Source organism: Passer domesticus, chromosome 4 (genome assembly GCF_036417665.1).
Source record: "Passer domesticus isolate bPasDom1 chromosome 4, bPasDom1.hap1, whole genome shotgun sequence".
NCBI lineage: Eukaryota > Metazoa > Chordata > Aves > Passeriformes > Passeridae > Passer > Passer domesticus.
In genome coordinates this window covers 16,928,379-16,953,639 of record NC_087477.1, presented here as the reverse complement: position 1 = coordinate 16,953,639, position 25,261 = coordinate 16,928,379, and the positions used below count along the sequence as shown (strand labels likewise).

Below are 25,261 nucleotides of genomic sequence, written 5' to 3'. Positions count from 1 at the left end.
ATGGATTTAATGACCTTAATTGCCTGTGATGGCTAGGAGCACTGGGAGCTGGATGGAAGGAAAGGATTCCTGTTGGTGCCCACACTGACACACCAGCAGAACCCATCAGTTACCTCATGGGTGTGACAGCAGCTGCTGGGCCAGCCCATGGCTCCAGCTCCACACTGACCACTGCAGGTATCCACTCATTCCCATGGAGAGCAGATGGCTTAGGGCACTGGAAGGAGGCTTCGGAGACACAAATGAGCAGGAAATCAAGTTCTACTGATTTTGCTCCTCATGAAGTAAACTTTTATTGTTGGAGTGGCAGAGCAGCCTCACAGTTCACTTTTTGTGAAGGTGAGATCCCTCTCATCTGGTTTTCAAATCAGGTATCAGTTTGTCATGTGCACCTATTGTAGTTCTTCTTTTCTTTCCTGTAGAAGGCTTGCTATAGATACAGTCAGGAGTTTCTTTCATTTTGAACACATTTACTAAATACATCTATATATAAAATTAGTGGAGCAAAAATATAACCAGTACTTGTGTACCAGTGCTTGTGGCCATCAAAGCATAACCAGACCTTTATTTTACAAGCAATGTGTATTTTAATGTCCTTAAAAATTGTCTTCAGTTGATTTTTAAGGTGATCAGAAGTTGAAATACTGAGTAACTGTTCTGAGAACATCATTCCAAGATACACAGCTGGCAAAGATAATACAGTAGTTTCATAACCTGGGGTATGTCTGTGCAGAGTGGATATAATTTAAAAAATAATAGTTCACAATGCTTGGATGTTATGGACAGATGAGTGAATATAGAACCAAGCTGCAGCCAGCAAACTCCATCTTTAATGTCTTCAAATAAGCTTTGTTGAAGTCTAATAGCTACTTTTAATTGTTGTTCATTAACCTTTGAATTTTAGCCCCTGAATAACGGGTGGAGGCTACTGTGACTAATGTTTTGGTGAGCTAGAGCAGAGTGGAGTGTGCTGATGTGGGAATAAGGTACTGTAAGACACAGCAGCCTCGGCCGATGACTGAACTGCAGCTTTTAGCCTGGCTGGGATTTTTTGTTTATTTGTCCAGGAGAAGGGGGAATACTGAAGAAATTGTGCATTATTACAACAGTGAACAGTTGGCTGCAGTTCATATCAAGAGACAAAGAAAATCATGCCTAATGACTAAAACAGACAGCAGGTTGCAAATTTGGACTTCATGATGCATTCCAGCCAGTAACATGAAAGACAGGAAATATCTTACATGTGCTGCCTTTGGGAAACAAGAGAAGATATGGAGGTCAAGTATGGCTCTGCTACATTTGCTGATAAATCTTTTTCTAATAGTGGGCTTTTTCTGTTCTTTTCCCCCCCTGAGCAGTGGGAAGATGAAGCAGCCTTGCTGCCAGCTGCTCAGCGTTGGTCACTGCCTGTGAGAAGGATGGGCCCATCAGCATGGCTGAGCACGGCCGTTCATCACCCAGCACGTGCAGAGGTGGGCTTGGGAGTGACCTTGAGCACTGCACCAGCAGCACTTGGCCAAGCCACTGATAACGTCCATCCCTTGTCTCCAGGTACAATCCAACAGGCTGCTGCAGGCAGGGATGGTTCTGGAGCAGTTTGTAACTGATGGCGTTTGAGAGCATGTCTATATTCAATTTAGTGAGACCACTGCAATGTTTGAAACATTGGTGTTGTTAGGGCTGACACAGCCCCCTGTCTGTGTGCCTTTGCACTCTTGGAAAAATAAGATGGCAGACTTCAGGGGGTGTTGTTATTTCTGTTAGAAAAAGGGTGTGGTAATGAAAACAGTAAAATTTTGAAGGTTTTCTTCATAAATCCTGAAAAGCTGTGAAAAATGGCAACTTCACAGTTCCTGTCCAAATACACCATAATAGAGCAAATGACATTATGTGGTTCCTAATATGTTGGCTGTAACTGTTCCTGCTAGAATGACAAGTTAACACTGGCTGCTTTTAGGTTGCTGAGGAGTGGGATCCTTGTTCCAAACAGTTGTCATTTTAAAAAGGAAAGAATAGAAGTGAAGGAATAAGTTTCATGTCATCAATGGATTTCTCTTTCTCATCTCTTTAATTACTTTATTGTGGTGGGAATGATGAAGACTTTGTATGTAATCATAGTATAAAACCAGCCATTCTATGTCAGGAAAAATATGTGCTGAAGTTCAGTCCTGTTTCAGCAGAAACCAATAACCAAATTCAGAATATCTTCAGCATTATAGGTTAAGAGATGCAATCCCTGGGTTAGAGTGTAATAAAAATCTACCGGAAGCCCAGAGGATCAGCCAAGAAACACTTTCAGAAGTCTGGATTTCCTGTGTACACTGAATTCTCAGAACGTCTTGTGGCCCAACAAGGTAGAAATTAAGCTGTTGGTTTCCAGCTGCAACTTATCGGTGTGGGGAATGACATGGATCAACAAATGCTTGTGCACTTCCATATTTCTGGACTTTAAAGAGCTAGTGACAAGGTAATTGTTTGATAGATGCAGTATGTTATGGGACTGCTATCCAAATTACACCAACGTCAGTGTTTAGCCATATTGTCAGCATATGAGTGATCCTTCCTCAAATTGTGTCTGAGAGCAACAAAACCACATTTTCTCAGAAAAAAAGTTGCATTTGCTTATTCAGTGGAGAAAAATCTCTGCTGGTGATAACACATTGCGGTCGAATTGCTCAAAATGGCTAAGTAACTTCTGCCAGATAAATGTACACTGAATTTATTCTGTGGAAACCAAGCACAAGCTTGGCTGGCAGAGCACAGCCCTACTCAGACATGCTTATTCTCCAAAGGAACTCCAGGAACCACTCTTGAAATTTCAGCTCAATTGGAATTCAAATTCACATTGCTCTGAGCGACACCACAAGTTTACTGAGTTAGTGAGTAGAATTGGTTGCCTTCATTTGAGCCTTCCTGAAAGCAAATTAGAAATAAAAAAAAACCCATATCAATAGCATTGAAAATGTCCATTTATATATTATTATACTTTGGTCTGCTTGCATTTTTCTCCATAGTCATGTTGTCATAAACATTTTCTGCTGAAAATATTGAGTGAACAACCCTTTTATTTTTCCAGGCCAATGAATTTTTAGGAAGATGAACTGAATAACATTTACATAAATCTGTAAGTGTTGATGGTTGTGTTTCCATGCATTGGGGCCATCTGTGAAGGAACCTATAAGGCAGCTTTCATGAATGAAGTAAGAAAATGGTCAATAACAGATCTTAAAACATTTTAGGAGGCTTTGACCTTAGCAGTGTATATCATGTTAAACCAATAAATTAGAAGTGACTCAGCTCCTATTATTAACAAATCTAAGTAGGCTTGAAATTTCTGTGAAGTGCCCTTAGAATAAATTTAACCTCTCCAGGTTTTCTCTGGTCTTTTTCAGCTCTGGGTGCATGTAAAATACTAGGTATTATCCTTAGTTTAGTGTCACTAGTTCCACACCGTTCAGAAAATGCATTTGGCTTGTCCTGGGGCAAAAAATGAGCCTAAATTGTACTTGACACTTTCCTGTTACAGAGTCTTGCATGCACTCTTCTCTTAGAAAATAGTTCAGTGTTATTTGTCTGTCTTTCCATGATTGCCATTTTTCTATTTTTAACATATTTTTATTAGCGTGCCATAATTCATGTTGAAATGTGGTGTGTCCTGTGTTCGTGACTCTAGATATTGCTCCTTGAAGAGCAGATTTGCTGAAAAACAATACTATTTAGAAAGTAAACAGTTTCCTTTTCTCCCAGACTAACATGGAAAACAGTCTCTCAAAACAAAAAGATTCAAAGTTCTCCAAGGAACATGTTTAAAAATAAATGGGAAGATATTTGTCTTTGTAATGGATAGTGTATTTTTAGGTATTATAAATTTTATAGCAGTCATAAAATTTTATGAATTTAAAAAAATGTCCTTCTCAGAATAACTTGGATCTTACTGTCAGTGTGTTATCTGGGAAAAGGTCACCAGATCAGTTCCTAAAAGTGAGGAATTTGCAAGTGGGAGGTTACATAGGCTTAGGAAGAGAGTTAAAATCAATCCCTGCTTGCTAGTCTTATAAGCTGCAAGATGCCAAACCTGGGCTGCAGGAAGAAATGTCCCTGGAATTGCTGTGTGTCCATGTCCTATGTGCTGGCTGGCACCCAGCCCACAGGTGGGCCTGCACTGAGCTCAAAATCCTCCAGTCACCTTGAGGTGCCTTGCTGAATTTAATTCCAGTTACAGCCAGGGATACAAACCATATTATAATTACTGCTTCAAACCCCATTATGTTTGTGGATCCAGCTTGCAGTAGGATCCTGTGCAATGACACAAGGTCTGCTCCAGCAGAAACTGGGAAGCAATGAGTTTTACCATTTTTTTTCCTGTTCACTTTAAACTGTTGACATGGTGCTAAATTCAGTACGCTGAAGGTGTTTCCATGTGTCACTTCTAATAGGATACAGGTGTCAGACAATTTGAGATTATTTCAAACCTAATTTTCTTAGAGTGAAGATACAAACAGTTACACCAGAAGCAGATGTTGGGCCTTTCTCACCCCTCCAAAATGTGGTTTGGCATCCATCCAGACTGAGTCTATGGGGAAAAAGAGAAAATTATATTTAATTTTGGCTTGCTTGGTTTCCTCCTTTCAAAATCTACATGAGTGTGTAATAAAAAAACAAACCCATCCCTTTTCCCTCTGCTTTACACAGGGACTGAGTATCTTGTTGCAAACAGATGGAGTATGGGCAGGTTGGGACATGAATGCTTTTCCATCTCCACACTATCACTTTGTGGCCCAAAATTGGACATAAATGCTGTCTTTATCTTTTTGCCCTCTAACCATGTCCCTTGGTTTTCTGGGGCACTGATGCTGAACTGACAGCCAGGAAGCAGAGGGGTGGCAAGGACTGCACCTAAACCACTGACTCAGGGTCCTGCTCCTGGCCCACCTCCATTGGCCAGTCTGGGGCTGGTCACTGGGACTCGGGAGAGGAGCCCTAAAAGAATCTTCTTTCCCTCTGCCTTCCTGCTGCTTCCATTTTCCATAGCTTGAAGTAAAGTCTCAGCTGTACTCATGGGTGCAGGAACTACATCACTTGCTGGCACTGGCCTGTCCTGAGGGCAGCAGGAATTCTCCATCAGGAGCTTCAGCGAGTTTAGTTACACTTCATCAGAACTCATGTGTGTGTCAGAAAAATGGAGCTCATAACCCTGATATTACAACCTTGTAGAAAAAGACCCTACTCCGAGGTTTGCCGTGTGAATTTTGCATTCTGCTGCCCAAATACCTCTTTCTGCAACTGCTTTTAGTGACTGAATCTTGTGGCAGTAAATGCCACATATACACAAATACTGTGTGCTACAATAGTATTAAAGCCAAATTACCAAAAAATTAGTATTTGTTGGTCACTCAAATGCTGCTGAACAAGAAATTCTTTAAGAGCCACACGTGTACACTCGGAAGTGAAGGATATTTATATCCTCCAGCCCTAGGTGCCAGAGGAAGAAGGGCACAAAGTCCTTCCACACATGGACAGGACTCCACAGATGGACAGACACAGGGGCAGAAGTGAGCAGATGGTGGACAGGAGGCACGAAAGCCACAGCTCATGTGCATGGGGCCAGTCCAGATTGCACCGGGAGGGTTCCCGAGGCGGCTCCCTGCCAAGGCCGCCGGCAGAGGTGGGGGAATGTGATCAGTAGGAGGCATCAAGTGTTGGCTTGGCAATCAAAGGCAAAACTGTGGAAATGCCACTCTGCAAATGGGGTTTCACTGCGCTGCCAGGAAGTTCTCTAGAGGCTTTGGAAGACCAACCCGGTAACAGGAAATTAATCAGAAGCGTTTTTGAGCGGCTCCTTGGCTGGTGAGTGCTGCTGGGGCTATTTATACCTCTGAACTGCAGCAATTTACCCTGCTAAGGAGCTGCTCGGATGTCACACATTAGCCACTGCCAGAACAAGTGACCTTTCTGCACAGGACGTTAAGAGCAAAGAGATGAAAATTCCCATTTTCCAAGCATGGTCCCAAAAAACCTCTGTGCTCTTGTTAAACCAGCTGCATTGAAGAGGAGTGATTAGAACAGGCCTTTTTTTTTAGCCTGCACCTGTCTCTTGTTCCACAGCTGAGGATGCACTGAAATCTACTTCCATCCAGACCTGATCCTGTAAGAGCTTCAGGTGGTAATTAAATCCATCATTATCTACATCTATTTCTACTTAAACACTTGAGGGGAGAAGCCACCTGAAGGCCAGCAGTTGCTGGAATTTGCAGTAATAAGTCACAGGGGAAAAAAAGTTCCCCCATTTCTTCATCCCCAGATGGGTGAGATTTTTCTTGGTTTTCATTCTTATGGAAGTTGAGGCCTTGCAGACGAGGGAGGATCATTTTGTGCAGCCTTGTGTGCTGGTCTCTTGAGAAGGTGACAGCTTCACTCCCAGCTAGGAAGAGAGGTTCCCTGACTCTTCTATCAAGAAATACACAGGAAGGAACTGTGCCAGATTACTGTGGAAAAGATGTAAGTGTGATATTTTTTCTGAGGAATTTAAGATATTTTTAGGGAGAAACCTTGGTTCAGCATCATCACTGGAGAAATGGGATCAGTCATTTTCTCTCCTGGCATATCCCTTTACTGTAAATATGTTTAAAGTGCAGAGTGCTATGAGGTATTCCACTTATTCCATGGAAATGAGCAGTAGCATTTTTAATGAGTGGGTTTCATTTGAAGTATCTTCCCTCTTTCACAGGAAAAACTTTTTTATTCTCTGTTATTTTGTTCAGGTAATTATTAACACATTGATCTCACCTGCCCTCAGAGCTGAAGTTTCTCCATATTCCCTCAGTTGCTCTTCCTCTGTGAACATGCACACTGCCAGCAGTGTGATTTCTAGCACAATGATACAGACCTAATGGCTTCAAAATTGTCACTATTGGCATTTTTAAAATACAAAACCATTGAATAGTTCTGCCTTTAAAATGAGATGGGTGCTTGGAAATTGCTGGCGCTGCACAAGCAAATTATTCTTTGTACAGTCAGTCTGACATCCCAAATATTCTGTATTTCTGGGGAAGGAAAAAAGTCAAAGTAGAACTTGAATTGTTTTGTGACAAATTGTTATATGGGACTGAGGCCAGACAGCATGATGCTCACTGAAAATAACTAACCAAAAACATGCATAGCACTAAAACATGTCAAAACAGGGGAATAACAATTCATTATTGTCATACAAAATGCTGTTTCACCATGACCTAAAGTGTCACACCAGGTTTTATCACATGGCAATTAGATGTGATGTTCTAAAAAAGGTGAATTTTTAAGGGAAATTGTAGCTATTTCTTTTGTAGATTAACTGTACTTTTGTCACCACCTGAAACAGGAATAAAATTAGGTTTTTTAAGGCAAATGCATTTAAGGTGAACAATATCCCCCAGAATATTATGAATATTTAATTCTTGCTACAGAATTAAAACCAAATTAAACGAGAAATGTAGGAAATTGTCTAAAATAATTTTTAGAAATTTTAGAAAGATGACAGATTTAGTGAGGATTTTTTTGCCTTGTAAAAGTTATTATTGATGTATTTATCTTATGTCAAAGTAAAATAGATTGTAAGATTATTTTTTTTTAATTTCAAGGTTGTATTGGAATTTTGCATAGTTAGATTATGATTCCATGATAGAATACGACCACTTTTGGCATTCTAATCAGCCAGTGAGCAAATTCCCTAAAACTAGGGCTATGAACCAGAAAATGTTATTCATTAATTTTGTTTGTGGTGATTTAATTTTAATTATAATACTTTAAAGCTATTTAAATCTACATTTCCATCATGTGTAAGTTAATGTAGCATATTTTGCAGAAATAATCAAGGCCTGGTAATACAGATCACTACAGAACCTGTAATTAAATCTTTGATGAGTGTTTCAAAGTGATTTTTAAATGTGGCTTATAATGTGCTTTACAAAAGCTTTGCTTCTGTCATTGTGACTTCCCAAATGTTCCTCTGGCATTGTCCAAGTTTAATTTCCATTCAAATTCAAAATGGAAGTGTTTGTAGTGGAGTAATTGCCTTGTAAATATGTGTTGTCTGTAGGTAAGGAAAACAATTAATTTTCACAGCAGCTTTCCTGTGGAAGTGTAAATAAGGATCCATCTTCCTGATGTCAATGAGCTTCCAGCCCACCTGCCCCTCTGACAGCAGAAAAATGGGGTAGAAATATGTGTTCTTGTTGGGTTTTTTCCTGGAATAATTTCTTTGTAATTGAATTCTATGTTCAAGACAGGCTTTCAGTGCCTCATGTTACAAGATGGGAGCTCCAGGTTTGCAGTGATAGCAGGCTGCCTGCAGGCAATTAGAGACCTCAGGGCTTGCAGAGTCTAGTCTCTAAAATATGTTCCAGCTCGAGTCATTGTTTAGCCATCTGAGCCTCTTACAGCTGTGAAACACTCCCATCATCAAGTGGGTCTCTGGGACTCCCTCAGGAATGGCAGGCTCTAGATATCCAGCTGCTAGGAACAAAAATAAATCTCTTTGAAGACTTATTTGCCATCACATTGTGTGAGGACTTAGCAAGGCTGAAGCATTTTAATCATTAATCTCCATTCATCAAATTTTGTCATTTTTAACAAAACTCCAAAACAGTTTCAGCTGTGAGCTGGATGTTGATGACACCAGACTCTGTTTGTAGGTATCAATTTCGTGGTTAAGATGTGCCACACACAAGAAGTGCCTGTTGCACTCAGAACAGCTCCTGCCCATGCAGGGACACCAGGGGCTTTTCAGAACTCATTGTTATTTATGCTCTTGGCTGTCATGGAGGGGGAGCAGCAGCATTTTAATAGCTATTGATCATCAGGCTCTATCGAGCAGTGTTGGAATCTCTTTCACTGATGGTCAGTCAGCCTGTGCTGCTGACAGATGGTGTTGGTTATCTCTGCTGTGCTGTGATTCCAGCAGCAGCAATTAGAAGTGATCACCTCAGAGAAATACTCACTGCACAAGTTTGGTTGAAAAAATATCTCAATGCCTCTCAAACTCAGCAAATCCTGGTAGTCTTGACTTCACTGGGATGCAAAGAAATCCCATTTTCCTCCCTTCTGAGCTGCATGTTTTAAAGTAGGGACTGTTTCTCTTTTTCTTCCCCCCAGATTTTTAAATTTTATTGCTGACCTAAAAAGGAAGGAAATTAAAAACAATTCTAGGAAAATCCATGTGTAGTTAAAACATTCCTGACGTCTTCCATGCTAGTACTTAAAAACATGAGATAAATTAATAGCAAACATGCTCACAACTTAAAGGTGAGCTCTTAATGACTTTAAAGCTTTTAAACTGGCAATTATTTCTAGTATATTTCATTAGACTGATTTTCCTTATCGTGTTCCTTCTTTTTTTATAAGCCATGTTTTACTTGTCCCTTCTGGAGCACCCCAGAGAGCGTCAATGCCACACTTGTGACATTGGGCTGGGCTGTGCAGTCAGCAGAAGGAAAGGTTGCTGCATGTGGGAAAACACACCCTGTCTCCATATGCACAAATATCCAAAGTGAGCACTTCAAAGGAGCAGCAGCTCCTTGCTGGCCAAGCACATAGATATTGCAGGAACACCCTCGGTGTTTCTTGCTCTTCTAGGAGACAAGCTCCCCCAGACTTCAGGAAAACTTTGCTTCAGCACTTCTCTGTCAGAGGCACAAAAAGTCCTCAAATTATTTAGGGAGAAGAACCTTATCCCACTTGAGAGACAAGACAGCTTTTGGAGGTACAGAGGTTAGACTGTCTTCCCAAATCAATACAGCATGGGAATGAGGAATAAAACATCCTAGCCCAAAAGTTATTTTGGAGGGGTTTTAGTTCTTTTGAAGCATAAGCCAAAACCCCTTGCAGGCTCCTGTGGAAATGTTCACATTAACAGCAGTTTTTAATTTTTCTGAGGTTTGGATCTATTTGATGAAGGAGAGAGAATAATGTTGAAATTGCTGGAAAATGGTAAAAATATTTTGACCTGCTCCTGAATTTTAATATATTTTTTTAAGCTGTATGGTTTTGACTATAGTTTTATTTGTGCCCAATGCTGCAAGAAAGGAGAGCCCAGGCAGTTCTTATGCAGAGTGAGAAGGAGACTCCTGCAGTAGCCCTGCTGACCTCACCTTCTTTCTCAGTAGAATTTCTCATCAAATTTCCCATAGCTTCTGATATTTTTGTTTAATTATTCCCTCCCAGAGAAGATTTTTTTCCTCTTATCCTTAGTTCCAAGGGCTTTCTGTCTGATTTATCTTCTATTTTCAGGACTCAATGAAGCAGAAAAACAATGTTAGTCTTTGGTGGCCAGGGAAAAGGAGGAAAGCTCGTGGTGGTCTCCAGATGATCTGAAGCAATCTCCTTCCACAAGGAGGGAGCAAAGGGCTGGCAAGTGCAGGTAAAGCTGCCTGCAGTCCATGTGCTAAGAAATCACCCACACAAACACATTCCAGCTTTGGCAGTGCTCAAGTAATGGCTATTACTGCTCCAGGGAGGAAATAATTAAAGCCATTTCTTGACTCTGACAGTTTGATACTGGTGGTTTTCAATAGCAAATTACCAACATCTGTACAGCAAAATTCAGCTACTGCAGCAGTTATTCAGCAGGGCTAACCACAGAGGTGCTAGGAATTTTTCATTTTCTGGATGTCCCCTCGTTAGGTGTGACCTGCAATTGAGACCCAAGCTCCACACGATGGCAAACTTAGAAATGTAAACGAAACCATCTGGAAAGCTGAATATTCTGTGAAAACCCCAGTGGCAAATGCATCAAAGCCAGAAAATGAAAGACTGGAAAGACATCTGAATAGCTTTCTTAATTATGTGACAATTTCAAGTTTCCAGAGCAATTCAGAAGTAAAATTTGTACAAATCATTAGATTCCACAAAAATCAGGGCTTTTCATTCCCACATACTGTTACAACTCGTTTGCATAGTAAACACAATGAGAGTGGCTGTACAGGCTGAAAACTCACATCTACAACCTGCAGCAAGCAGTACGGCACTGCAGATTTTCATTGCCAGTGAAAGAAAGGGGTAGCAAACTAAATAATTTCTGTACATCTCTAAGTCAGATATTTCTTTTAAAACATTAGCTAGAAAAGGTAATACAAATACAGTCAGAGGCTGTGATACTAAATATATTTGTAGGAGAGACCTGATTTGGGATTGATAATAAAAATGCCTTATTTCACTTCTTATGTTGTAAATACTTGTTTGTCAGGGTTTTATGTAATAATCCACTTTGGTCATCTGCTTACTAATATATAAAACTTGATTTTATTAAATTGCCACTCTGTCTTCAGCTTTGTTTCACTGTTACTGAAGCTGCAGGACCCCATCAAGGTGTGGTATAATTTGCTGTAAAAGTATGCAGTAATTTAAAAGTAGAGCTTCTTTGGGGTGGCCTGGTGGGGAATGAAAAATAGATTGTGCACCTATCAGGTGATAACTTGAGAGGCATTAAAACAGATTATAGTCTTCATGGCCCGTGTCAGCTAATTAGGCTGTGGCAAAAAAATCACCTATAGACATGGGACAATTAAACCCTTGGTTCCCTTTAGAGAAGAGAGAAACTTGTGTGAAGTGCTAGGAAATCAGAGCAAGTTCCTCAGATTTAGATCAATTTAATTTAGATATTGATATGCAAGTGCAGGTCAACTCAATAATGCCTTTAATTGGTTGCTACACAGTTATATTTTGAAGTTGATGAGGAAGATCTTATTGTAATGATCTTTTATCATAACAATCATACAGCAATTTCCAGGCCTCGTTGTAAGCTGTGTGTTGTGCAGGTTATGGTCAGATTTAATCAGTATCTATCAGCTTCAAATCCAAACTTCAGGAAATGCAGGTCATGACATTTTTTGTGGCAGTACAAAATTCAAGTTCTGTGCAGAGGAATTAAATGCAAAGTAAATAGGCTGGGAAATATTTGTAGAATTTTGAAAAGGTAGGGATTCTACTTTGTATTCAGTCAGATGCACGTTACAGAGGAGAAAATAGCTCAGTGAGTGTTTTCTTTTCACTCTTAATCTTCGTTTGACATGAATGTGGACAGGCCAAGCCAGGGTATTATATTCACATCAGCAATGCCTTCAGACACTGGGATGACTTAGTGCAGTGAGCCCCACATGAATCAATATTGATTGGCCACTTACTTTAAGGCTACTTAATTAAAACTAACAGGATGGCACAGCTTCCAGGCAAACCCACGCTCTGTGATTTATGAGTGTGCTGGGGAGACAGTGGGAAGGACACAGTGTAACAGTTCTCTTTACTCTGCAATTGAGATCTTTTTGTGTAAGGTGAAATTAAAGAGTTTAAAAAGAGGAACTGAATGAGTGCAATAAATAAACTAAAAGGGCTGTTTTGTCATTATCTAGGCCGTTGGAGAGGACTTCTGGCTTTTTTCCAGGGCACCTGTCTTACTGCATAGTGGTACCATCCAGGGCATCCGACATGAAGCTCTCTAATGTTAATGATAAAAGAAAATTACTTCCCTGTGACTGGGGTTGGAGTGAGCACAAGTGGCATCACTGTTCTGTCAGGTTGGTCTTTTTTATTTCTACTAAATGTATTTAGTTACACAAATAAATAAAATTATTGTGTTTGTTTACAGTATCTATATCTGGGAGAATCCACTGAGATAATCTGAAATGTGGGTATTTTTCTAGAAATCTCCATCTCTTGATGCTTGGGGAGCAGTCATTTTTTTTTTTTTTATCAAGCTGATTTAGCCAACAAGTTGTTCTTTATGTGACAGCCTCATGGATTGTGTGTGTTTGTTTGACCAGAGATGCAGAGAATACAACTCCCTGTGTCACTAACAAAACCCTGGGGCTTTGCACCTCCAGATATTTCTGTTTCTCAATGGCCAGTGAGGAGGAAAAGTAAGAGAAGTCTCCCAGATTGAAATGCCATAAGGAATTGTTTCTCATCTGCTCGTATTTACACAAAAATAAATAGAGAGAATGATGCCTTTAAAAGTTCAAGCCTTTGAATTGTGCTTAGCAGGCACAAGTCAAGAAGTCACTTGCAACACAACTGGGTTTGTTTTTTATCAGCACTTTCAATATCCTGAATCTCTGCTTGCTATTGCAAACAGTTTGGTGAGGGAGCAGCTGAGATGCCAGAGGACAATGTATTACTCTCTGAGGGGAAAGTCTTGGAAATCATTAAGATAAAGGCAAGAATAGCTTAAAGAAGTGTGATTTAGGCAGTGAACTGAGTTTTTTTAATATTTGTCCCACAGCAAGAAACAAGCTTTAGAATTTATTTATTTTTTTACATCTGACGCTAGAAGAAAACAAACTTTTTTTGTCTCCTTACTTTACTAAATGATAGTTTGTATTTTCTGAGCATTCTAAATAAAGCCAGACAACTCCATTGTTTCTAGAGAACTTTACTGATAAACTCTTAATTGAAGTAATCCACTTGGCTGAAATCATCTACTCGATTTTAGTTCTTTACTTTTGTACAGGTGTGTCAATTTCCAATGACTGGGAGACATCAGTTCTCTGTATTCAAAAGATTGAATTTTTGAAGGTTTTGAACCTTAGAAGTTACAGAACTTGCTGCTTCAAGTATTTCATCTTGAAGTTTTGTCAGAAGTTTGAAAAATTATGCTTTGTTTCTTGAGTTACCTGTAAGAGACATACAGTTCTCCCAAGAAACATGTATTTGTAAGGATTTCTTGTGAATGAAAAGGATTTTATAGAATGCAGAGTAGTCCTCACAGAGCTCCTTGAACCATTTGCTTTCTCATTCTTACTCTTCACTCATTTTCTTCATCATGTTTATGGCATGAAACGTTAAGATTCTTTGAATGATGGTGTCTCTGACTTCTCAGGGAAGTTTTCTTTTGGGAACTTTTTCTTCTTGGAACTTGTCTTTTCCTGGGATTTCAGGAAAGACCATGGTACAGTTGAGCTTATGAGAAAAGCCCTTCAAAGAGGAGTGCGTGTTGCTCCCTGCCTTTCTGCATTAGTGCTGGAAGAGTGTCTGTGCTTTCCCAGGCATTTACACGGAGATTTAGCTGGGCAGGAGCCCCTGGACTTTTGTGTGGGTGAGAGAATTGCTGTCTTGTGATGTAGTGTTAACACAGACAGCACTAATAAACTGCAGGACTTGCTGGGATGTATCCCTCTCCTATTAAAAATATCCATCTATGAAGTACTATTTCTCTCCACTGCCATCTAGTGAAGTTACTATGCTCTGTAAAGGCTTTGAGACTCAGCTGAGCATTCTGGTGGTGAACTGGATCTTAGTGGCACAGAAAGTCCAGTTGCCTGTAGAGTCTGGTATTCATCGCTGGGATAACAGCAAACACTGCAAAATAAAGGAGGTACAGTAAATTTGATAACAGAATTCTGTCAATGGCTATGATGACAGAGACAGTGAAAGGATTTGTGCGTGTTATCAGCATTGCAGAAGTGATTGGCAGCACCTAGATTGGAATTGTAAAGAAAGCAAGCACCAAAACCTCTGCAGGCTGGTGGAATGGTGTAAAATCAGGCATTTTTGGTAGAAAGCACGCAGGTTCACTGGGGGTCCAGACCTACTGCTTCCAGTCTGTATCTTCAGGCCTGCAGAGTGATGCCCACCAAAATCCTCAGTGGATTTTCAGCCTAGAACTTAAATGTCACTTTTTAAAAAGAAATGTTTGAGTTTTTCAGCACTGCCCAGGTTGTTTTGGGCCATGCATGGAGGATGTTCTCTGACAGCAGTGCTGGGATGGGCACCAAAGGGCTCATGCTGTAGCACACTGCACCTCTCCATTGCTGTTCAGCTCAGCAGCATTGATTTTGCTTAAAGATCCTTGGCTATTTTTGTAACACACAAGTAGGCCAGCCATCACTTCCTGGTAGTGGAAATATCTAAAATAGGACATACAGATTTGAAATCATTATTCTCTTCATGTATCATTTAGTGAGAAAAAGCTCTGTCCTAATACTCATGTGAAGTCATCTTAAAAGCAGAAGCTGTTCCAAAATGCAAGAGACTGAAATAAAGTTGAGAAAAGACATAATATTAGTATGACTTAGAGGAAGAAAAAAAAATCAAGAGAAGTGCAAACCAGATCCTTTGATGGCTGAAATGGGTATTCCCTCTGCCACAGCCGAGCAGTATCTCTGCCCTCTGATTTGTTTGCCATCTTTCCTCTGCAGTTTCACAGGCAAAATGGAGCAGCCCAAATTCCATCTGATCTGTAAACCTGTGCACTTCCCTCTGTAGCTGTAGTAGCAGTGGGGTGGTTTGCTTGTCTGTTTTTCACTTGCCTTCTACCAGGCTTACCACAGAATCTACTGGGCAACATTTAAAGTCAAATGATGTGAGTATCTCTCAGCTCTAGCTGAATTATACATTACCTTTGAACAGAAATGAAAGGTGATTTTATGTTTTAACTTGGTGTTGGCTGCTAAAGTTTGTGCTTCCAGGTGGGAACTGTACATGTACAGACTTGCTTTATTTTCCAAAGTTGTGTTAAGGAAGTAAAACAAACTGGTCATCTGGCAAATAAAAGACAAATGCAGGGTGGAGTAAGTTTATTGTTATTATTATTATTTATTTTGTAGCTCAGCCTTTTTAAGGTCTTTCATTGAATTGTATAATAAATTGTAAATTACAGAACAAAATTTCTTAACTTTGCTAAAATATGTGAGAGATTCAGGAACCTTTGAAAAATCTGAATCTTAAAATTCTGAATGAGTTTGCTCTATTCAGTAATTGGAGCCATGTTTAAAGAAAAGGAAAATCCTTTATTTTACTGAAGAAAGGATAAATAGGATTGAATTATAGCCACTATCCCCCAACCGAGCTGAGTGACTGAGAGAGTTGTTGTTTTACCTGTCTCTTGAGGCAATGAACAAATCTTAAATAATAAAGCTTCTAAATAATCTTTAATCACAGTCTGCCCAGGCATATTTACAGAGTGCCAGGGCAGCCAGACAATGACCATGCTGCTAATTATAAGTAAGCAAACAGTTTGGTTCATTGGCCACTTCAGCACTGATCTTTTTTTTTTTTCTTCATTTCCAACCAATTTACATTTAAGCTTCTTTGTTCAAGGAATCCTCTTCCTAAGTTAGAAGCAATGGCATTTGAACACTTAATTGCATAGTGCCATAATACTTACACTTCATTTTTATTGAAACCCCCCCCCCCCCCCATTTCTAAGTAGAAAAATTCAACCACTGCATTTTCTTTAGTTAGGTTTTCATTCTGGGTGTTGCAAGGGAATGTCATATAGAAAATACAGTTCTTAAGTAGCCCTGTTATCATTAAGCAGCTAAGAAAGTACATTAGGAGCTTAGATATACAAAATGCATCAGGAAGAAGAAAAAAAAAATTGAATTATTATGGTCTTTTCAACCAGAATTTCAATTCCTGGTTTTGACATTGCCAGGTAATGTTGTAGTATTTAAAAATCCTCTTTTGTTCTTTCCGTGATTGGAATCTATGAGGTCCAACACAAACAATCTTTTTTTGTAATTCCCCAAAAACCATCAGAGCTTGTGGGTGTCTTAGTGGGATGTAAATTGCCTTGATGTCGCAGGGTCAAAAGCAGCATGGCAGATGCAATGGCACATCCCTTTGGAAAATCAACAAGAAAGAAAAGCTGCAGGAGTGCCCAGCCACTCAGAGCAAGTTGGTGATGGATTGGGAGCAATTGGAGAGGGATAATCCAGGGCAGTTAGTTGAGACATAGGAGGGTTGAAGATGGATGGCATCCCTAGTTTTGCACTGTGCTCCTTCCACACATATTCAAATCCAGACTGGACAGTGATAGTAAAATACTGGAGAATGTGCTGATTGTTGCTTTGCACTGACTTCCAGTGCTGTCATAATTTCATTGCAGTATTGTTTTTAATTCGATCCTGTAAAAGTGTTGTGTGGAAAAGATAAATCAAGTTAATGAGGTATATGGATATGCAGAACTACTGCAGTTGGATTTGATAAAGCAATACCAAAGTTCCTCATTGTGCCAGCAAGTCGAAGACTGTCCTATTTCCACAAGAGAAAAACAAGTTTATAAAGAATGGGACATCAAGAGTAGTCTTTAAATAATTTTCCAGTAAAAAATGTATGGATTTTACTTCTAGTCCAGAGTAACATGTAGTATCTCCAGAAATGGCTTGTTTTGTCAAACCAAGATATCAAAAGAGGTTTTTGTTGTTGATTTGATTTTTCTTAGAAGTCATTCTGCTGTTATATCCTCTCTTCCTGCTTTCTAGTCAGGTAATAATTGCATTCCACCTTCTACAGAGGGTTTCCAATTCATGTCAAAATGGTGCACATTAAAATAAAAATACTGGGGGAAGGGAGAAAGGTCTAAGTTATACAAACACTGAAGGTGATTCTGTCACAGAGTCAGGCCCAATATCCACCTCAGCCCTAACCTCATATCCTAAAACCACCAAGAGTTCATACTTGGGAAGAGTGTAAGTATTCCAAAGCAAATAGTGGTAAAAGGAAAGACTCCTAGGGAAACTTATTTGCAGTCTGCCTGTCTTAGCCTCTTGTAGTGGACATGACTTAAGAGTCATAACAATCACCTCACATTTATAGTGAACAGCAGAACTCCTCATATTATTGTGCAAATTCATTTACAGTTTTAATTTTATTTCCATTTGCTGAAAGAGCAGAATGATAAAGTGAAATCTTTTGAAAAAACAAAATAGTATTTTTTTTCCAAGGAGAAGGCACAGAGATATTGCTAATAAGGCTGCATTCCTTTGATGTCAGGCCTCGCGCTGCATAAACTTCAAGAACCCGTCATTAGTCCTTGTCAACTCTTGGGGTCTTTTGGCTTGGGGCCAAACAATTGATATAGTGGAGAGCTTCCAGCTAAAATAACAGCCTCTGCATCTTTATCTTCCCATCCATCAGATTGTTGGTGGAAGATAGGGCTAATTTGTCACTCTACCCACTTGGAAAAGTTTGATAAATGGCTTAATTAGATTTTTTTTCTTTTCTTTTTTTTTTTTTAAGAAATCACATTTCTTGAGAACTAGAGGTTGGGAAAACAAGGGCTAAGGATTGAATTAGAAAAGGAAAATATTTTTTCTTCAGTACAGATCAGAGAAAACATAACCATTATACAATCAGGAGATGTGTAAAGAATAGGGTTGTTTGGAAGGATTTTCAAGGACAAGAAAACCTAAACCACCCTAACACACAAATGATCTGTGGGCTGTGCAGCTACCCAAACACTATGGCAGACTAACATCTATAGAAACATTGACCTGCCGAGTACCTTTTTGAATATGCTGCCCCCCAAATTGCAGTGCTGTTCTGTGTAGAGTTCTAGAAAAGATAGCCACGTAGCCTTGTAGCTAAATGAACATCTAAACAGAGAATTAACTAACTCTGTGTGATGGTTTTCCTGTCTTCCAGCAGGCTCCTGACTCCAAAGGGAGTTGTGCTTTCCAGGAGGCTCCTGGGGTTGGTGGCTACACCACTCAAAGCCAGGACTTTGCTTCAAATCTCATCCATGACCTTCAGGATCAAAAGAAGGCTGCTCCAAGGCCATGGAGCAAGGACTGAGCCAAGTCCAGGTCACAGTTTTGACTGGTCCTGCTCAGGATATGCTAAAGGCAAAAGGATATTTGCATCTTCTTTTCTTGAGGTAATTTTATGACTTATGAGTCAAACAACCTACATGGATTAAAATCATTGGTTTTGAAGTTTTTCAAACTTTAAACCAGAAAAAGGGAGAGAGAAGCTGAGTAAAATTCTTCTCCTGACTGTTGTTTCCATCATTGTGTTTGGATAATTATCCTTCCACTTGCCATAATTATGGCATGTATTCCTACATGTGGATGTGTTGGTGACAGCTGCCAGTCTTAACATGTTAGGGATGTCTGGGCTTTGTATTTCTAAGCATCTCTTTATGTAACTATTTCATTTGGGTCACCAGGGGAATATATTTCTCCTTTCTCTGGTCTGACATAAATTAATAAAGCAAGAGACAAACTACATCCTCCTTTTTTTGATAAACTGTCCAGAAATTGGATGTAATTCAGAAATAATTAAAAAACTCTTTAACCTCTGGGCAGAAATTTATAACAGTAAGGAAAAGAGAAACATTTTTCAATTAAAAAGATTTAGAATCCCTTTCTATGCAGAACACTAATCTGCAATGACACTGAGGGGTAATAGGCCTGGTGTTAGTGCTTCCCCAAGGAAATGTCTTATCTTTTGCACTAAATTAATTGTGTCTTTCTCACACATCCTAAAGCTGTCCGTTTGGATGTTCTGTGCAAGGAAGCTCATGATTTAAAGTTTCTGAGAAGAAAGGCAAAACAAAAGTGTTTAAACAATAATGACCTCTTATGGCCCACTCTCCACGACCCATTCTGAAGAGGATAGCCATTAATATTAAATCATTCCCATTCCTGGGAAAGTCATGGGGCAAGCTGTGGGAGCAGCCTCTGTGTGGATCAAGTCCCGAAGGCGTGATCTGCGAGAGCACTGCAGTAAAAGCCAGGATAAAGTGGGGATGGGTTGGGATAACACAGAGGTCTGGCAAGGGCACCATTGTAGAGTTCTGCTGCCCAGCCTCCCAGCATAGTTACAATCAGAAATGATCCCTCCTGACTCCTTGGTGGCCTCTCCAACACCACATCATCTCAATGCAAACGGCGTGTGGGAAGGATGCTGTTCCGCCATGCCAAGGTGACAGAAATGGAACCTTGGTAACCCAGTGCCAGCTGGCATGCTCCTGGCATGGCCTGCCAGGTGGGATGGAGCAGGAGCTTGTGGAATGGCAGAGAGTGGTGAAGCTGCTTCTCAGCACCCACAGCTTCTTGGAAGTGTGGGTGCAGACAGTTCACAAGCCCTGGGACCTGGGGTTTGGTACTTTCCCTGCAGCAGTTTGTGAGTCCCCAGAAGCCTTGTCTGGGCTGTCTTGGCTTGTTCTCCATTGCTGCCTTCACCCAGGCAGGAGGGCTGCCCTGGCCTCCAGCTCAGCAGATGTTGTTTGCAGAGCCACTGTTGCAGAAAGTGCCCCTGTGCTGTTCTGCATCACCCTGCTGCTGGCATCAGTTGCCAAGTGCCCTCTGTTGATGTTGGGAGGTCAGAGTTCTAAGGCTGTGCTTGTCACTGTGGGACATCTTTAATATAACAGGAGAAAAAAGGAGGTACAAAGGCATCTTGTGCTTCCACGAGCTGTGTAGTGGTGATGGCTGGACCAGCTGCTCTGGTGAAGCTGTTCATGGACAGGATCTGCTCCCAAGACAGGAATTGCCCAGATTCCTAATGAAGTGAAGAGAAATTGTATTTACAGCTTTAGATCTTCACCAGGGAATCTGATTTATCTAATTGTAGAATCTAAAAGCTCAGCAGAGTGGCTGCACATTGGGACACGAAAAGTGCATTTACAGGATTATTTTTGCATTGAAGAGAAATCAAGCGTTTTCTTCTGTATAAAGAAATGTCTTGGACATAGGGAAGAAAAGGAATATGTTAATCCCTGTGTTACTGATTTGCTATTTTAAAGTAAGTGAATATATCCAATATGTTTTACTTTATTTTAAAAGTAAGACTGTCAGAAATAAAACTCTCTAAGTCTAGAGTAATTCTTTTTGATTTAGAGCCAGTTGTGGTTATTAATGTATTAAATGAATTCAATATGTTTTGAATTGCTTTGCCTCTTGGTTTACTTGGAAACTAAAACCATTTGTAACAAAACAGTTAGACTGGTTCTAAGTCAGACCAGTGTATAAGAGCATGTAAAACTAATGGTGCACTTCAGACCATCAAAAACCAATCTTCTGGATTAGATAAAGGACAATTATTAGAAACCAAACCTAAAACTCTTCAGGTACTTGGAAAACAAAAGTAATTCCCTACACTTGCATCTTATGATGTGCAATTTAAAAAACCCCAACTCAATTGAAAGGAAACTCAAGAGTCAGGATGAGATTTTTGCACACGCTGAGCAGCCAGGAGAACTGGCAAGACTGGACAGGAGCTAACTTGAAGTTTTGCAGCAAATCTGCTGTGAATCCAGACGTAGATACAGTTTTCAGCCTGCATAAATGTGTGTGGTAGGTGATCTCACGAGGTGTTGCTTCATTTATGGATTAGATGGTTCCCAAGAATTGAGATGAACTTGGTTTCTTCAAGCTGTCAGGTATCCTTTTCTTTCCCCAGTGATTTACTACACGTAGAATAGGCTCACATACCATTTTACAAGCACACTTTTAATACCTTTTGCAAAATCATTGTAAATCTGCCATCAATTTGCTTGTTTATACATGTGACTTTAGAATAACGTGTTACATGTAATAAATAGAATGGAGATTAATAAATAGCTCCTAACCTGTGCAAATCACTGTGCAGAAATCATCTCTGGCAGTTTCTCCTAAGACATTAAATGAGGCATGATTTCAGTACTTCACCTTACAGTAGACTGCGTTTTATTCAAACCAAAGTCTGGAGAGTTTTATTTAGAGCCTGAGCTGAAATCTGTACTCTTAAACTCTTCATAAAATGCTCGGGAAAACTGAGTTTTCAATACAGGTTTTCAAAATGATGCCTTAATTTTTATCCAGTGGAAAAGGGTAAACAAAACAGAAGTAAAAGGTCAGATTTCTTGAAGTGTGAAAACCTGCACAAATGGATCCCAGGTGGAGTTCAGTCATGAGCAGGGTTTCAGGATTTGGTCATAGGGATGACCTGTGGATTGCTTAGCCATGGAGCAGGTTCACTTCTGGGAAGAGTAGGTGGAATCTACCCTGAAATGGAAAAATTGCCAACCCTCCACCTTCTCATGGCACAATGATCTTTGAATATCAGTTTTAGTTATGGGCAGCTCTAGCATTGGGATGTGTCAGAGAAATGGGAATTTTGTCTAAATACATGTGCATTGTTAAGGGTTTGATCATATTTGGCTGTTGTCAGAGGGGAGAGAAACAACACAGTGAGTATTCAAAAACTTCAGTACTTCATTGTCCCTCCAGTGAGTGTGACAGTAACAGATCTTGTGGTTCCTCTGGCCTCATCTGCTGACCAACAGATAAAATTTCTGCCTGAAATATCTAGCCCACTACATATTAGTATAAATTAAATTAACTACATTTTCTTTTCAATACAGATTCCAGTTGTCCCTGGACCCACTAAGAATGTGAGAAGGAAACGCTGTGATGAGGGGCTATAAACCCAAGGGCCAGGACATAAAGCAGAGGATATGTATGTACTCAAAATGGTTTATGTATATTTGCTTTGATCTTTAAATGTAAACCTAATGCTTATCACAAGTTAGTGATTGCTTGCCAGAACCAGATTTGCCTTGCACTGTAGCATCAAACTTGAGGCAGTGAGAGCAGCATGAAAAACAGCTTGGCAGAATGAAAAATAGCTTCCAAGCTGTTAATGCCTTGGACTTTCTTGGCTTTTCTTTGCCTGCAGAACCAGAGGTGAACATATCATCATTTTAAATTTCTTTGATAAATCTCATTCCCTTTAGGATTAAACATTCCTGAACACTTTTATGCCTCATTGAGCTCTTTCAGAGAAACAAAAATTGATTCTTTAGCTCAACGTTTATACTCATAAGACCTAATTCCCCTTGCCTGTAGTTATTGTAGCCATGGCCATCCGTGCAGATTGACCACACTGTTACTCTCCTGTCTGCTTTGTGCACTTAGATTTTATGTACAGAGATTTTATGTGGCTCTGACCAATGGGAAATGACTCAGCAGTGTCCTGCAGGGGTGAGTTGGATGGGTAGATGTCAAACATGGATTTTGGATGCAAAGCCAGGACACTTCTGTGCGTGCAAAATCAGGCTTAACCACTAAGTACTTGGCTTTGGGTATCACAGCTGAATCCAGGCTAAGCTGAACACATAGAGACAAGAGTTAGCACCTCATAAATACTCAAATATTTGCAAATTCATTATTGGCACAGTGTGACCCAGCTCTCCTGAAGTAATTGGGCCATCTGATTTATTCCTTTGGAGGGGCAAGGTGAACAGGATAAGGTGAACAGGGACACAGCAGATGGGGTTTTGAATGGCTCCCCTGTGGCTCCTTGGAAGGATATCTTTACTAGCCACAGTCTTTTTGGTTATCCAGCCCTCAGTCTTACCAAACAATTTCCTAAGGTGCCTGATGTAAAAAAAGTAAGAATTTTGTGAACAGCTCGGGTTTTATATGATGAGAGTTTGCTATGAGATGACTGAAGATATTTTCCATTATTCCTGTTTGCCTTTCTGACAGCCAGCTAAATCAAATCTGTATATTTACACAAAGGGCATCCCAGTAAACAGGTCATGTGCAGTATTCAGTATCTGTGTAGCAGCTTAGAGCAGGTGACAGTGTGTGAAGGTGATACAGACTTGATAGAAGGTGAATTTTTGTCCCAGCAAACCTTTGTTAAAGAAATCACTGCTCAGGAGGAAGGAAGGAATGATCCATCCCAGCTCAGACAAAACCTGAAGCAACTATAAATTAGTTTAATATTTCATCTTTTCCTGTGTAATCTTAGAGTTTGAAAGAGTGAGATGGCACAACAAGAAATATGACAAAAAAAAATAATGATGTGAACAAGAAGAAAAGCACATTTTCTACTTCAGATGATGACTTTTAGAATGAATAAAACTTTAAAAAAGGTTATCTCCTTTTTTCTTTCCTATGTGACATAAACAGATCAGGAATTCTCTGGATGAGGAACACAAGGCTTTCTATCTGATAGAGTACTGAAGTGCTGAGGTGCAACAAAACCAGTCCACAGATGTGAGATACCTCTGATTTGCCTTTTACATTGGACCTGCTGCTTGGCTGCTGAGCAGCCCTCCTGCAATCAGGCATGTGAAATTACAGCCTCATTTCCTGTAGTGACAGGGACACTGCTAAAGGAGGGCCCTGCCACACTCAGATTCATTTAGATGCTCATCCAAATGCACAGATGTTTTTTCCAGTCTGCTCTAGTAAAGTGGGAAGTGGGACTCTGTGATTGTGCTACTGTGGCATTTCCAGTACTCTGGACAGGGCAGGATCCATGCAAAAATGCTCTTCCTTGCATTGCAGAATTAGCTCTGGCAAGGAGTGCAAAAGAGGCAGAAAATATATGAAAGCAGTCTGCAATTTTTTCTTTTTCCAAGTGGCATGATTTGGGGATTAAAATAAGAAGTTTACATTATTTGCTATTCTGTTCCAATTAATATATACATTTCTGACTTGTATGTTATATATTTTGCATAGTATGGATCTAATTAAATTTGGAAGCAGACAAATAATTCCAAATGAAGTTAGAAAGAGGTGACCCATAATACTCGAGTGCTTTCATATACTGGCTCTCAATTAGATTTCATTTAGTAATTTTAGAATTTAACAGTGCCAGCAACTTTATGTTCATACTTAAGAGTTACTCCCTCAAACTTAAGAGTTATTTATTTTAGTCAAAATAAATTAAATCACTTTTTTTCCCATTTTTTATCAGCTCAATGTATTATATAGTAAAACTGACCTCCTAAACCTTCCCAGTAAAAATCAAGTAACCAAAACAAACTTAGAGTAACTACAGGTGATTTCAATAGCAGAGTTTCCTGACAATTTAATTCTGTTGCTTTCAGAATTATATCTTTGGTATTATTGCCTTTAAACAATTGAACAAAATACAAAACAAGTTGGAAAAGTTCAGCAAAAGCTAAAGCTGTTGAAAGCTTCATATATAAAAGGGTTCAAGTGTCCTTTAAGAAACTTTGTTCTGGTGTTCACATACATTAGCCCCCTTGTTATAACTGTATTTTGAGAGAGAAAAAAAAAACCCAATCACCATTTGGGAGCTGTATTTCCTCAGGTAACATTGGTAAGGCCCATAAAATTCCTCCTGCTTAAGCCAATGTAATCTTGTGAAATCTGCAGGCTACCATGAAGCATTTATGAAAATGTGGTGCCTGCAGAGGCCTTTGTGTGGTGAATGCCAGAAGTACCACCATGTACTGGACATATTTTTAATATTGATGAACATGGAAAAGACCAAGCTCAGCCAGTTTTGTGCCCCTGGCTTGGATTGTGAACAGTGACCACCACAGTGACCACCTCTCTTGGCTACATCCAGCAGCAGAGGATGGGGAGATCAAGAAGTGCACAGGCTGTGAGTGGCTCCTTTGTTCCCCTGGCTGCCCTCATGTACAGCAGTCATCTTCCTGCCTCTTCTGTGTGGTAAGAGAGGATAAAATTGCAGTTTAACAGAGAAAAGTGAGTTTCAGATAGACCAGCATTTTCCTCCCTAGTGCTGGAGGAGGCACCACCAA

The 25,261-nt window shown here is 39.9% G+C and overlaps 1 protein-coding gene and 1 long non-coding RNA gene across 4 annotated transcripts in view; one reads left to right on the top strand and one right to left on the bottom strand.

The window, feature by feature from the left end:
* The window catches only part of PRDM5 (PR/SET domain 5), a 169,569-nt gene that overhangs the window by 122,736 nt on the left and 21,572 nt on the right, over positions 1–25,261 (top strand). The window contains exons 29-37 of the mRNA XM_064416379.1: positions 1,359–1,551; positions 3,077–3,200; positions 4,693–6,498; positions 10,264–10,393; positions 12,381–12,545; positions 18,394–18,625; positions 22,097–22,191; positions 23,652–23,809; positions 24,870–25,169. The gene's annotated coding sequence lies outside the window, so the exon portion shown is untranslated. The remainder of the gene's footprint in view (positions 1–1,358; positions 1,552–3,076; positions 3,201–4,692; positions 6,499–10,263; positions 10,394–12,380; positions 12,546–18,393; positions 18,626–22,096; positions 22,192–23,651; positions 23,810–24,869; positions 25,170–25,261) is intronic.
* LOC135298613 (uncharacterized) overlaps positions 15,528–25,261 on the bottom strand; it is a 100,269-nt gene continuing 90,535 nt past the window's right edge. For 2 of the 3 annotated variants that reach the window (XR_010360639.1, XR_010360640.1), the window contains one exon: positions 25,028–25,162. This is a non-coding gene — a long non-coding RNA (uncharacterized LOC135298613). Of the gene's footprint in view, positions 20,254–25,027; positions 25,163–25,261 lie in introns of those variants that run through there. The other variant, XR_010360633.1, reaches the window with a different exon arrangement.